The 15,513-nt window shown below is 38.8% G+C and overlaps 1 protein-coding gene across 10 annotated transcripts in view; it reads left to right on the top strand.

Moving 5' to 3' along the window:
- myt1lb (myelin transcription factor 1-like, b) overlaps positions 1-15,513 on the top strand; it is a 111,825-nt gene that overhangs the window by 20,498 nt on the left and 75,814 nt on the right. Inside the window, exons 1-2 of one of the 10 annotated variants that reach the window (XM_055038320.1) lie at positions 571-622; positions 1,478-1,537. The exons of 7 other annotated variants lie outside the window; for them this stretch is intronic. The gene's annotated coding sequence lies outside the window, so the exon portion shown is untranslated. Of the gene's footprint in view, positions 1-570; positions 623-1,477; positions 1,538-12,800; positions 12,825-15,513 lie in introns of those variants that run through there. 2 more of the 10 variants (XM_055038321.1, XM_055038323.1) reach the window with 2 other exon arrangements.

Below are 15,513 nucleotides of genomic sequence, written 5' to 3'. Positions count from 1 at the left end.
ATGGGGAAGCTTTGGGCATTCGGTTTAGAAAGACAGTGAATGAGGAATTATTATGTGCCAAGAAAGAAACCTTCAAAAACTGTGATGCATCACTCCCTGGATGAGAAGAGATGAACTCAACAAAGCCTTTAGGCTCCGGAAGCTTGCGCCTCATTGTAAATGTCAGGTGTGAAACTGTGTACAAAGTTGTGTTGAACACTTTTCTTTTATTAGTGCTGGTTTTCTACTATTCAAGAAATTGTCCTGCCAGCAGGGACTTCAGCTGGTTTGAGTTGGTTCCATTTTAAGTGACCTAAATTTAACTAAATCCATTGATGGTCATCAAATTCACTCTTTCCTGCGTCTGTGCCGTCCTGCTTCTCATTCAAGCAGCTTGCTGCATGTACAGGATGTTTTCTTTTTTTGTTGCTGTTGTTGACATTTAAGTTTGTGGAAAGATGTGGGGGAGAGCGCAGAAGATGATTGTGCAATGTCTTACTTTTTTGTTATTGTTTTTATTTCAAAGTATAGTTATTTATTTTTGAACATACGTTAATAATACATTGGCAATGTTGGAAGCCACCAAAGAGAGGTGGTGCTTAATGTTTGGGAATCCCAAAAAGCAGACAACTTTGCCTACATGGTAAGTCTGCCTCTGAAAACAGTTGCATAAGTTTTGTCAAGTTCTTGCTGTCTCAAGGCCTAATGCTAAATGCTTTGTTTTCAAAGGGATCAACATGTTAACATGTAACATGTGAGCTTGTTCTACCGTTACCATAAAAATAAACGACGTATTGATTTTGTTGGCATGTTTAGCAAACATTCAAACCTTTCTAGTGAGAAAGCAGCGAGTAACAATTCAACCAACGTTTCTGGTGTTTTTTGAGAGTTTTAGAAACTTTAAACAGAGGCCTGCAGCGTTCTTACTCTTTTCAATGAGCAGAAGGTCCTGCCATGGGCTTCCTCCTCCCCACGTGTGAAGAACCGACACGTATCAGTAGGTCTTGATGTTGCAAACAGTAAATCCCAATGGATTGCTGATTTCATCCCAGTTCTGAGCTTCAACTTCTAATACTCGTCAAAGACACATTGTTATGATCATGCTCCATGACTTCTTCTCTGTTGTTGGTGTTTTCACATGTCGGTGTTGCAGTGCCTCATACAGGCCTCATACAGTTATGGAACTATGTTATGCAAAAAGTTTTGAGAAACCACAAACTGTTTTTTGAAATGGAAGAAGACCTTTCATGAGGACGCATGCTTTATTGTTTTATTTTGTTTTATTAGTGTATTTAATAGTTGAGCAAATGCAGTGAGCATTGCTCCAAATGCTCACTGCATCTAAAGGATTCCATGCATAGCCAAAGTTCTTTGACTATGCATGGCCGTGTTATTGAAGAATAAAACATAAAAATAAGCTGCAACTAAAATACAAAGTATGTAAAGCACATTACAGTAGTTGCTAATTAATCATGAATCACTTTGTCTTTATTTCCAGTCTCATGTGGAGGACATTGAGAGGAAGCAAAAGACAGAGCACACTAGTGTAAATAACAAGGTATTAAATCTTACTATGCTGATTTGTTTTACATGAGTTGCCTTCTAATAGACAAAATGACAATGTTTCCACTCAACCTTGCACAGATATTTTATTCAAAGGCACTGTGAATTAAAACATATTACTGAGTAAATCATACTACTACATATTTTTTCTTGCACATCAGTTTATATTTTAAAAATTTAAATAAAATCTTTCTTGTATGGAATGGGGTTAGAGGTTATTTGGCATTTCAATTTAATCTGAACAGTAAGAAGAGCTGATAAACAGATGGACGGACAGACAGGTAAACCAGCAGATAGACGTGCAGGCAAACAAATAGAGACGCACACAGATGACAAATAGATGGGCAGATAGTCGGGCAGATTGGCAGAGCGGCTGACAGGCTGGCCGCTTTCCGGTGGAGGGATATTGGACGGAGGAAGCGACTGGCAGAGAGACAGGGACGTAGACAGACCGACAGACAGTAGGACTGGAAGAATAACAGAAAGCCTAAGAGGAGAGACGGGTGCACAGAGCAGCAGACAGGCAGGCGGAGAGGTTGCCAGACAGACATGCACTGTTGGTAGCGAGCAGGCAGTTGGCGTAGGAAGGAGACAAGGGGACGGCAATGGCCTCTGGCAGAGAGGCAGAGCGAGATAGGAGGAGACAGAAATAGTGGGAGTGAGAGGGAGAGGGATGAGGTCAGTGCACGGCTGGCTGGCTGACTGTTGATCTGTGGCACAGGGTTGGCAGAAGAGGCTCCTCAGGGAGAGAGCAGCCTCCATCTACATCCCCAAGCCCTCCATCCCTCCATCACCCAGCTGGGTTTGGAAAGACGTGCATGGAAAGGGAGGAACTTTTCACAAACAGTGGTACGGCGGGGTGAGAGATGGCAAATATAGAACAAAAAAAAGGATCCATAGCAGTAAACAGCTATGTCATCACTGAGAAACAGGAATGAAAGTTTTTCACTTTAGTTTTTGTACAGGAATTTATGAAAATCCTTCCTTTTCCTTCTTTGAAGGACAGTCTGAGAGAATTGCTGAAACTAAATTTCAAAAAATCATCACATTAATGAAGACTTTTGTATTTTTACCGATTGAAACAACATCACAGGACACAGACTATAGTTATCCGGTGTAACCAGTCTTGTAAAATCAAATCACTTGTCTTTGTTACAGGAAGATATAAAATTACTTTAAACTTCTATAACAATTCAAGGTAGAAGACTTAATACTAAAAATAAGAAAAAATACATATGGATAAAAAAGATAATTTCTTTCTGAATTTTTTGGGTTTACTTTGGGATTCTTCAGCTGTGACAGTACATACCAGTCATAATTTAGATTTTACTTTTTTCATCCTCAGAATCCTGAGCATAAAGTAAGAATTTTTTTCTTTTTTTCCAGAGTCCCTAATCTTCTTCAATACTAAAGTGTTATCAGTGGAATCTGGGGGTGCTTATGTATGGTGTGTTCACTGATAATAATAAAGAAAAATATCTGATTGTTGAAATCTAAACTAGCCATTCAAGCTGGAAACTTCTGATACAGCTCAACATGATTTATTTTTTTTTTTGTACATCTCTAAAGCCAAAGGTAAAAACTAGATTTTGCAATTTGCTGGTGGTCAGCTCCAGCCTTATTTAACCCCTTCATTTACGCATTAATCTCAGTTTTATTACTCTGACAATTTAAGTCTAGAGCAAGATATACTTTACCAATCAGCTGCAATATGAATGAGTGGAACGTAGCCAATGAAAAGAGCAGTCGGAGCCAAATGAAGCAAAAACAATTTCTGTTTTGGGATTAATGAAAGAGTTTTGAGACAAGCAGAGTAAAATAAACTAAAATGGCATTATTGAAAAGGTTTGATTTACTCCGTTTAACAGAGCTGAGTACAGCAGTTACTGATTTCATGCTCATATTTCCAGACCGGCCAGTTGAAAATGCTTTGATGCTCCTAGGAAACATCTCTAAAGCCTGTGGAGGTTTTCTCAGGACACAGAGGAAATGTTAGATTATTATGGTGGTTTTGACTTACCCTGTGTTTGGACAGTTGAAAAACCGGATAAGTATGTCGATATGTGATTCGAGGTGCTGAGGAGGTTTTTTTTTTCCTCTGGCTTTCACTTGGCTAGAGTTACACGAGGTTAATGTTACAGGCGTGCGTGGGAGTGTGAATGTGTTTGTGCTCGTGTGTGTTTTGCTTCAGGGTGCAAAGCTGCTCCAAATGTCCATCTGCCGAGTTCACAACCCACCTGAGCCCACTCACATATGCACAAGTGCATCCCCCCACTTACACGCACTCGCACACGCAAGCACACGCAAACAGACACAACTGCTCTCAAATTCCCACAAGCACATGCAGAAACTACCCCAGCACCTCAAACGCTCAGCACATACCTGTACAGGCCGTGCTTTCCCTCTTTCAGCTTCATTCCTAGCTTAATTTGCATAAAAAACATCCCACCTTTTTTCAAGCTGTCACCTTGATGTCGCTGCAACACGCAGTGTGATATCAACATAACAAGTTTCCCAACAAGAATCCAGAAATGCACAGATACATATTTCAGAACAGGTGTTGGAGAAGTATGAGGGAAACAAAAGGATGCTGCAGAAGATGCCGAGCACACACAAACCTGCACACACACAGACAGGCGCATACACTCATACACAGATGATTGTTTTTCAGCTTGTATTTCAGTGTGGGCATGTGAGCCTGGTACAGCGACTGCCAACTAAATAATTATTGAAATGAGCGGGCAACTTGCTGTTGCTGGCAAAATTTTGGAAGAATCTCAGAGTCCATATTTGCTGCCACATTTATAAAGATTCGATGTATTTGTCGCAGGGACAGTGGCAAAGGTTTATATTCTTGGAATAAAGAGAAACAAGGTGTACCAGCTGGAATGTCTAGATAAGTGCTGCTTTATGGGGGTTGTCCCCAATTTATCACAGACCGAACACAGAGAGCGCCAGCGTCAAGCTCTTACTTGAGAAGGACACATTTTTTTTTTCTGTTGCTATAGGAATCTTACAGTTCAGAGGAAGGATTTGTTAATTTTGGTGACACTTATTTACTCTACGATTCTGTAAATAGTCAGTTGTTTCATGAAGCATGTGGACGCCCTCTGCCATTGCTGCAGTTTACCACTCCTGCAGTAGCTCAGGAATGGAATCCACCTTATTTTCAATGCAGATCTTGTCCTTCATTTGTTTATGTACTAGCATAAGTGTGTTTCAAGTTCAACTGATATGGCTTTCACAGAATCTAAAATACATTTATTTGCCTGGCAGTGGAATTGTTAGCATAGTTTTTAATTATAAAAAACTATGCTAAATTCTGTTTTTATCTGTTGAATATTTTCTGCTGCTTAGGGCATTTATTCATTTTATTTTTTAACCCAAACCACCTAACTCCCACAACTTGCACCTACCCTGCAGTTTACAGGTAAAGGATGGCCCATATGAGTCAAATAAACCCTCCCACTCTGGTGGGCTGTTCCAGCATCAAATGGATTACACTTGGTCAAAGATTTTTCCTGCACCTTAGCTTGGCCTTTCGGCTGGTCTTACTTGGAGTAGCAGGACTAGCAGAAGTGCTGCTGAGAAAGTGAAAGTAATTTAAAGTACATGCAGAAGTATAAAGCTAAACTAACCTAAATAATTTGCAGTTAAAACAACTTTTATTTAGTATTGTTTGTGCATTTACAAAATATGCTGTTGTTGATTTACTACTATGATTCTTCATTTATTTTTGTCTTGTGAAAGACACAAGTAAATTTTAAACTGTCCATTTTATACATTTTATTTCTATTACCATCTATTAAATTTTATTTCCCCTTATTTTTTTGCCACTTCTCATTCTCCCTGGATAAGGTGTCCTAACTGAGGCCCGCTATGACAATTTACAATTGGTACAAATTTGTCCTTTCAGCACAAAAAAAAGGGACCTATTTGATTAAGGGCAGGATTTTCACCAACAAATTATAATTTTTTTTAAATTGAAATCTTACGTACAACACAAATTATTTTTGCCAAACAAAACCTTTATTAATAATGCTTTGTTTGGCTTTCATTCTAATTTCATAATAAATAGGACCGCGAACATCTGGCACGTTTTACTCAAAAGTGGAGTTGGGAACACCCATTCATTAAACGTGTCTGAATGCAAGAAGTTTAAAGTTGTATGTCTAATTTAAATTTAGTCACAGTTAACTTAGTTTGTATTATATATCTAATATGAGGCCGGTTACTTCTGTCTGAAGGCACTTCTATTTTTAGACACACACACACACACACGCAAACAAAAGGAAAAACACATCAAGTGAACTGACTAAAAATATAGAGAATCACAGAAATAGTGATGCAATCAGGGATGTACTGCAGATATCAGCAACCTTTCTATCTTTGTCAACATTCTCTGCAAGTTTCTAGCCTGGAGCTTGCAGACAGGGCTTCAGGCAGTCAAGAGGGCACATTATTCCTGCATGTGTGTGTGTCTGCATGCTCCTCGGCTCTCCCTCGGCTTTTCTGAATTACCATGTGATTCATTCAGGTCGAAAATTCTGTCTTATGTTGTCCGGCACATTTGGACTCCCAGCCTGGAAATATAGACCTTATTTGATGGGGGAAAGTGAGGGGACATTTTTTCCATTCGGCTGCTATTTTTGGTGCCACAGGATACCCATTGACTGTGTAGAGGTTTGTCAGTGACGAATGTGTTTGTGTGAGAAACATTGGTGGGGTGTCTTCCCACAGGAAGACATGCATACATGTTTGAAATGGATGGAGCGGGAGGAAAGGGAGATATTCAGTGTTTTTCTACCTTGCCTGCAGGACAGTAAGAGGGAGAGCAAGAATGTGTGAACAGTGGCAGTGCTCTCTTTCTCTCTGCCTGGCTCACTCCCCTGCGGTGATTCAGTGTGTGCATCCCCATTAGCTTGCCTGAATATGTGCGTCTGTGTTTGCCTCACTGCCATGCTTCGGTGAGATACAGCGTGCCATGCTGGGGGTACCTAAATGTGCATATGCGTGCATGCGTGCGTGTGTGTGTGTGTGTGTGTCTGCCTGCTGTCATCCTGGGGTAGAGCCCCAGGACATATAGGGTCATGTGACAGACAGCCCTATCTATCTGCAGCCTGCATCATTGGTATTCTGGGTACACACTTGCAGTCAAGCAGGGGCTGGGGGTGGGTTGGCAAGAGGGAGACAGGGTAGAAGTGTGTGTGTACGTGCGCTGGGTGTTAGGAAGACAGAGACAGAATGAGAGAACGTCGAGAAAATAACAATGGAGCTCATCAGTTAATTGAGAATAGGGAGCAATCAGATGAAAACAGCGACACTCGCAATCAGTCATCAAATCAAGACAGGTGTTGGACTGTATAGGGAAACCGCATTATTCTGGATATTTTTCACCCATTTGAAGCAAAAGTCTGTATCAAGAGAGGAATTCTAAAATTCTAATAGAAGAAAGCAAACTTTCCATGTAAGGGCAGTAAGCGGCGATTTAAATGCCATCTGCAACTCATTTGAGCACAAATTTAAGAAAACTCCCTTTGTGATTGATGTGACAAGATGTTGTTGCACAGTAGTTTAACTCACTAGTATTCTTCATCAAAAAGTTAAATCTGTTTCACTTAGTATAGTACTTGTATTTGTTGCATTTTGGTAACTTTGTGTGTTGAAGTAAGGAAAAGTTTTTTTCGGCGTCAAATGTGAAGGTGAATCCTTGTCTGTGACAAAAACTGGTACCAAGTGACAGACAAGATATGAATTATTTTCATTCAGTGTGAACAACTAGCTAACTGTTAGCCTCTAGCCATTGTAAAGCTTCATAGAGTCTTAGCTGGGCTAAACAAATATTCAGTTGTCTGGTCTGCATTTCTAGTCTAAAATTCTAAATACTGCCACGGTAAGGCACAAACAGTACCTAACAGAAACTGTGATGTACCGCATCAAACTTGTGAGTTAGGTTTGTTTTTATGTCCTCTCATTTAACAGTGAGGATCAGGTTTTAGTCAAACATTGTGTTAGCAATTTTTTTTTAACCCTGAAAGTTATTTCAGTGTTAAATAATAGGTCTGGACTGCATTTGATCTTGACTCAAATATCCTTCAATATATACACTATGTTCCAAATTATTATGCAAGTGATATTTTATCAGATTTTTCTAAATGGTCAATGCATATCATGGTCAGTATAATTTTCAAGTCATGAACTATTACAGTGCAAATCAAATTTTACATTTTATGGATTATAAATAACTGCAAACAGCCATTCTTTGAATGTCCAGCATTAAGTGGTCACATGTTCTAAAATCAAAAGCTATTTTAGTCAAAAACATCTTAACAGACAGAGTTACATGTTAACATAGGACCCCTTCTTTAATCTTGCATCCACTGAACTTGTGAGTTTGTGGATCATTTTTGCTTAAATATCTTTGCAGGATGTCAGAAAACCTTCCCAGAGCTGCTGTTTTGTTATGAACTGCATTCCACCCTCAGATCTGCTGCTTGAGGATTCTCCAAAGGTTCTCAATAGGGTTGAGGTCAGAAGAGGATGGTGATCATACCATGAATTTCTCCCGTTTTATGCCCATAGCAGCCAATGACACAGTGATACTTCTTGCAGCATGAGATGGTGCATTGTCATGCATGAGTTTGATTTTGCTACTGAAGGTACGACTCTTCTTTTTGAACCATGCTGAGGTCATTTTCACACCTTCGGGGACTCTGAAGGGCCCGACCAGATCTCTTTCCCCATGATTTCAGCCCAATAAATGACTCCACCTCCTCCTTGCTGACATCACAGCTGTGTTGGGATGTGGTGACCATACTCATTATGCCTTTATCTGTACAAACCCATCTTTGCTCGGAATCAGCCACAGATCTCTTCACAATACGATGATAAGGCTTCAGTTTTCGTTAAATAGCCAATGTTTTCATATCCTGTTATAAGGCACTACACTATCTGATGATTTTCGTTAGCTGAGAGATCCTTTCGATTTCCCATATTGCTTGAAACCTGTGAACTGCTTAATAATGTGGAACATCCTTCATAAGCAGATTTCCTTTAATTGAGCTCACCAGACAAACTAATCAACCCAACTCTCTGAAATTAATTATAGTGATTCGAAGAGCCCTGACACACAGTACCATCTATAAATTTAATAGCAAAGAAAAATGTAATCTTTATGACATTTTGATCCAATTTGCATAATAATTTGGGACATGGTGCTGTTTGGACATTGTAACCATTAATTTGTCTATGAAAAGAAAAAAAAAATATTTGTTTAAGGTCTCAGAAAAATAAAATTTTACAGTTTATCTTGATTTCTATACAAAATATTTGTATTTTATTTTATTTTTTTTTATAATATTTGTTCATAGTACCCTTCAAAACTGTCTACCCAATATCAAAGTACAAAAACAGTAAAGTACATGAACAGCTCCAATGAACTGATTAGAAAAAAATAACATCTGAATCTGGAGTCAGACTTCAGACAAAACTGGGAGCTGGTATTGACTCGGAGACTGATTGGAGATTATTAGGCTGATCATTATGACTTACCTGGTTCAACAGACTATGTTCAAGTAGCCTGAAAATACAAATGCCTTTGATAGTTTGTTCCATCGTTTGAATGCCAAACAAGAGCTTTTTCTTTCTTGTCCAAAAATGCAATTCAGCAATTTTTTTTGTATTGATTACCATTTCTATTTCTGGTTTTCCATAGTCACATTTGCAGCATTGTTTTCACCCACAAGAAGTTGCATTGTTTTTCAAGCAGAACAAAATGACATGCACTCTATTCTGTAAGCCTGCTCGCAGATGCACACTAATTGGTATCTGGCTGACACATAAGTAGGCTCAATCTACTTCTAATAACATGGAGAATACCACAATGACTAAACACCATGCTAGAACAACACTAAAAACGGTACAACCAAGAGCAGCCAACACAGCGTCAGTTTTTTACATTGCCCAGGGTTAAACTCCAATCTGATGTGATAAAAGACTGCTAACCTTCAAAGACGCTTTGCCATCCATTTTCCTGCGTAGATCTACTTCCAAGGATTGATCCCTCCGTCTGTCTCCTGAGGAGGGATCATATACTACTCTGTAAATAAGGATTCAGCCTGCACTGACAAACAGCATTGTGCAGGGGTATCAGACCTAGGATCTAATATCGTTTCTCAGCAATACATTCAATTTGCTTATTCTGAAAAATCTGAGTAAAAGCAAAGCAATAGATGCTCTCTAGAAATGGAACTCTGCTTAAATTTTCGGACTGGATTATATATTTTTTGAGGTTTGCGTCATTGTTTAACTTGAGCTTTCTATAAACACATTCAAATCACTTAAGTTCAGATTTCAGTTTATTTCTGAAAAATAAACTGAAAGGTAATCAAGTAGCATTTACTTGATTCTGCTAAATGACAACAAAAGGAACCAAATCTGCTGATGTGAAGTCTATTATGTTTTTATTTTTACAAAGATCCACTGATCAGGCTTTCGCTGGCTGATGAGATTACTGACCTCATTGACATTTTCTGACTTTTTTTCTTTCCTAAATAGAATACCACGTGAAAAAAGAAAAAAGTTGATTCTTTAATACACTTCATAGTAATAAATGGATACTCTTGGTTGATGGAATGATAGAGATAAAGTGTTGGGCCCAACAGACAATTGCTGTAATAAATTTAAGTTCCTTAAATTACAATGTAAGATGGATCAGATGTAGTTGGAGGGATGTCTAAATCTTATCCCAGTCAGCTTGAGGTCTTATTGATTATATTTTTGGTGGATTGTTCAGCTTTTGGAGATGCCGAAGCCACTGTGCATCCTTTCTTCTTTGTAATACACAGCCAACACAGCATTACCTGAACAAAAAAAAGTAGTCATCTGTGGATTGACGTACCTGATGTGACCGCTAATGGCTTTCTACAGGAATTTGAGGATTTGACTGATATCACTGCTTAGCTTCATGTAACAATATATTCACAGTGAATGAAAAACAGGGTTCCATGGACTTCATACTGCAGAGCACTTATAAGTAAACAAGCAAGTCCTTGTCCTTTTCCTAGATGGTTCTAGAGACAAGATCAGAAGCTTAACTAAGCTGACTAAGGCTAGGTAGCAAAAGTGTTAGACTACTGCTGTCTTCAGATGAAAGTCAATATATCTATTCTATTTGAAAAATCAAGGTACCAGAGACTGAAGAGGCACAGAATCCATATTGTTTCAGGTGCAGACTGAAGGTTCCACAGTCAGAGTTGCTTTGCTGAGCCTTGTTATCTCCTGGTCAAGTTGGTACCTGCCAACAATAACAAAAATCCAAGTATCATTAAAGAGTATGGATCCAGAGTGCTTGATTGTTCATCTATCAAACCCAAACTAAAAAGAATCTATAGAGTATTGTCAAGAAAAAAATGACCGATATCGGCACAGAGGCTGCAGCTGAAGGCTGCAGGTAAAGTAGCTACAGCTAGCTAAAGGCTGCAGCTAAAGGCTGCAGCTAAAGGGCTGCTATTAAATCAACCTGGGCTTCAGAAACACATCAGCATGATGTAGACTAATCCCCTCAATGCTGCACTACATTGATGTGTGAAGAGACCCAACTGCAGATACAGTATGGAATATTGAGACACTTTTCAGAAGACTCACATTTCTGCATACAATTCACAGATGCACATGTTGTTCTTCATTTTGGAATGTTATTAACATGATGACGAATGATTACTATTCTTGTTTCACACTGAATTATTGAATGCATCCAATGTAACAAACATTATGCTTTTTTTCCTATAGGCAGAGGCTTCTCTGGGCTCTTTGTTTTCCTGTCTCAGTTGTGTCACTCCTCGACCTTGGTGTTCTATAGCTGCTGGGGATGAGAGATGGTGTTAACACTTCTAAAGGTGTAAATCACCCCTCTCTCCCACTCTGTCCCCCCCCCTCCACCCTTCCCCTGCGCTCTCTCCACAATGTTGTTCTCTTCACTTGCTATCAGTCCTAAGAGGTGATTGGAGTCTTCCCGCTCTGATAATGGGCCACATGTACACAAGCCTCTCCTTTTCTCCCAGACATGCACCTTTTTACAGCCGCAGAGCTGAGAGAGAAAGCAAGAGGAGACTCATCAAGTAATTAAGGCCCTGGCTCTCCCTTGGAAATTAAAGGAATGGCCCTTTGCTCTGTTCTGTGTCTCTCCTCTGTCTCTCTCTTCATCTTCCTGCTGGGCTGATTGCTGTCTGGCTTCTTTTCTCACCTGAGTATTTCGCTCTCTCTTCGAGGCAGCTGAGGCATAGTGCATTGTGCTGGTGATTACCCCACTGTGGGTAATTGCGACGGCTGTTTGCCCGATGTTATTTCCCCCACTCTCTGCATTCGAAGAGCAGACGCCTCCCTTGAGAAAGAAGAGTGGGAGTGCTGTTTCTTTCTTTCTTTTTTTTTTTGCTTTGTGTGTGCGCGCGCGTTTGTGTCTTATCGGGAGGGCAGAGCTAATAACGAGTGTGCTGCAAGTGCTCCTGGGTGCATTTTATATATTTCTTTATAGACTCCCTCAGACTGCTGGCTTGCATGTGTATCTGTTTCTGTGTGCAAACATGGCAAAGCTCGGTGGGTCAAGCTTGTGGTCAGTTCCATCTCTCATGTCCTTGAGAAGAAAAGTGTGTCAGACACTACTTTTGCTTTGGATTGCTTTTCCTCCTTAATAGGAGTAGCAGACGTCAAAAAGAGCCGGTCCACTTCACTACATGATAGCTTCTTTAACCCTTAAAACAGAGATCCTCCGATATCCCAGTTGTGTCTGAAGGTATTTCCTGAAATAGGGTTAATCTGAAAAGCAATTATCTTTTTGTATTTTAAGCATTCCAGCAATAGATTACAATCCAGATAAATTATTTTATGTGTTCATTATTGTAGGGGACTGTAAGTGGTTGACTTTTCATAGATGAGCGGCTTTTATCTCCATCCATGGCTTCAGTAAGATCATAATGTTTGTTACTTTGGATGCATTCAATAATGATATGATTCAGAACACAAACACAGACATTCAAATTATTTTTTTTCTTACTTTAGTAAGAAAAAACAGAACAGATAATTTTATTGACAATTTCAGAAAAAAATGATCAGTTAATCAATTATATTGAATATGTGACAACCAGAAGCTTGCTTTCACAAAGCAAACATCTCTTTTAATGTTACTCTGGTTTCACCTATTTTGTAGGAACTCTACCTCACGTGTTCAAGATGTGATGAATGGTTCCGGGACCCAAATGCTGGTCTGGAATAGGCGATGCAGACAGGTGACAAACTAAAAATACTTTATTACATCAGAAAAAACACCAAGGGCGCCGCAAAGACAGGCACTCCAGAAACGTACACCAAGAAGTCACGGGGCAATGTTGTTACACAAAATTCAGGTGTAGACCAGACATGAAAAAGAAGTAATAGACAGAAGTGAGAATCTGAGAACAAACATTAAAATAATAGTGTATTTTCTGCAGACACAACAGCTCAGCGTTGAGTAGATGTGGTGATCTGCAAAAAAAGAGCAAAGGGCTGGATTACTCTTCAAGAGTGGTATATTCAGTTTCATTATTGCAAATCTGATCTCGAAACCTGACCTGCTTTGCAGCAGCAACTCTCCTCTGATCAATGCTTTTAAAAAATGAAAAAACAAGACATTTTTTGTCAGGTGAAATCTGGAGCTCTACTTTTTACTTTATGTTGTGTAAAATAGGCAATCGCACACATTCACTTATACAAGCTGACATGAGTCACTTGAATATAATTTCCCATTATACAAATCTGTTAAAACAACAAAAATTGTTATTTGGAAATTAATTGTATCTTTTAGTATTATTTATGTCTTTAGTAAGTTTTTTGTTTTAAATCTTATGCACTGAGATATTGTCTGCACAGTGAAAAGGGATCAAAATCAAACTATTTGGTCATCAACACAAACCTTGCACACTAACACAGGGACAATCACTGTAATGGAGGGCTTACAGTTTCCTCAAAAATGTATTCACAAGAATATATAGCAGACAGATCATGTGCATAACGTAGCATTCTTCAGTAGTTCATTATGCACTGTGCTTGTTCTGCTGCAAGTCACAACAAAATCTTTGATTCCCTAATTTCCTCCATTAAATCTTATTCCACTTGAAGAACGCCCTCAGTTTAGATCTCATTTTAAAAAAAAGTCAAACCTAAGCTAGACAGATTCATGAAAAATCTCATCACCAAAAATGTTGATTCTTTATTTCCAGTGTTGTCAGTTATAACTATTACTGATTAAAACCTAGATCCCTAATGTAATAATACATAAGAATAAAAATACGTTAATAAATAAAAAATGTTGATTACAAGAGTCAGGTGAATAAAATGAGCTATTGTGTATCTGTTAAAGTTGTACTTTTTAATAACAAGAGTTCATAGGGCGAAATGGTTTTCCCCTCTGCTTTGCTCTTCTTACAGTATGGTTTCAATCTGCAAGTCATTTTTTAAGAGGAAAAAGCCTCCTGTAATATTAAAGTTGTCTTGAATTAGTGTCATGGGATATCCTCGGCTGGTTTCTGCTGCATTACAGTTTTGACAGTGTGGTCAACGTAAGGCTTCACTTGGATTTGGGGGGTTTTGGTGGTTTAGTTTAGAGATATAGTGGATCAGCCTCTTTTTTTTCCCTTTTTTTTTTTACAGTGAGATCCTTCTGAATAAATAAACTCGGAGCAGTCTGGGCACAGGGAGCTCCCTTCTGAGCTGCCTCACTCCTAAAATAACAACAACAAACACATTCTAATGTGAATATGAATCAAGACAGTGGCTCTGCTCTCTCTGTGGCTGAACAAAGAGAAACTAATTCCACTCCATAACGAGGTATAAAAGGGTTATGGATCTAAAGAGTCAGCTGATATTTTTGTCAAGATGATCTCATATCCTGCGGAAATATTGCAAATAATGCACACCGGCATGCATTCATTTCTGATCTGTTGTCCAAGTTGTGCACATTAAGCACATTTATGGTTGCTCCTGAAATCAATTGTTAAAAGCGTTGAACTGCGTCACAGCTGCATGTTTTCAGCAATCATTGTGCATGAAACGGCAGCTGCATCAAAATTAAACAATAACAGGAGCTATAATTGTACAGTGCTCAGATATAAGCAATTAAACCCAAGCACAGAAAGGATGAGGCATGTTTCCACAGCTGCACTGTGAAAACATGTCAATATTCTTGTTGTCTATTTACTTTTCTGGATCCCAGTTCCAGAAAAGTAATACAGGTTACTGTCGTTTCTGTCGGTGTTGATGTTAGTAAATCTTCTTTGTCCTGCTTTTAAAAGGAGATGGTTGATCGATAAAGACTGACTTTGAGGTGGGGGAACATAAGCATAGAAGACAAAGAGAGAGTTTTCTGCATTTGTTTTGTTACTTTGATTATTTTTCACATTTTATGCTTTTTAGAAGAACACTGGCATCTGTTGGCCCCCTCCCATCTTAAGCTGACTATTCAGCTGCCGATCTGTTGGCAAATATTGCCCTGAAAATCCTCTGCATTTATCTATTAATTTCTACCGGAAAAGTCCCTTTGAGAAACAGGACCTCTTTATCCAGAAGTCCTGGTCAAGTTGAACATGCAAATGTCATGTACAAAACTGGATTAATGTTGGAATTGTTCTAGGTTAGATTAAAACTAAGAAGAAAAGCAGAAATATTAATATAATATGAAATAAAACAAAAGTCCAAAGATTCTGGAAGAATATTTTAAAAGTAGCACAACAGGAGCAACATGGTTCACAACCAATGAATAGCTTTATAAAGCAATGTACAAGTTTGTCTCTTAGAAGTCCATTATGTTGTTTTAATATCATCTAACTGTAAGTATGTAAAAGCAACACATTGTAATAAAACAGATTTAAACTGTCAGGTTCATAGTTTTTCTTTTATTCAGGTTAAAATGCCAGCAGCTCCTTCAGAGTTACCATACGCCTC

Source organism: Poeciliopsis prolifica, unplaced genomic scaffold (assembly GCF_027474105.1).
Source record: "Poeciliopsis prolifica strain line A6 unplaced genomic scaffold, Auburn_PproV2 SCAFFOLD013, whole genome shotgun sequence".
Classification (NCBI taxonomy): Eukaryota; Metazoa; Chordata; class Actinopteri; order Cyprinodontiformes; family Poeciliidae; genus Poeciliopsis; species Poeciliopsis prolifica.
The sequence above is the reverse complement of the archived record's forward strand: the minus strand, read 5'-3'. Positions and strand labels throughout refer to the sequence as shown.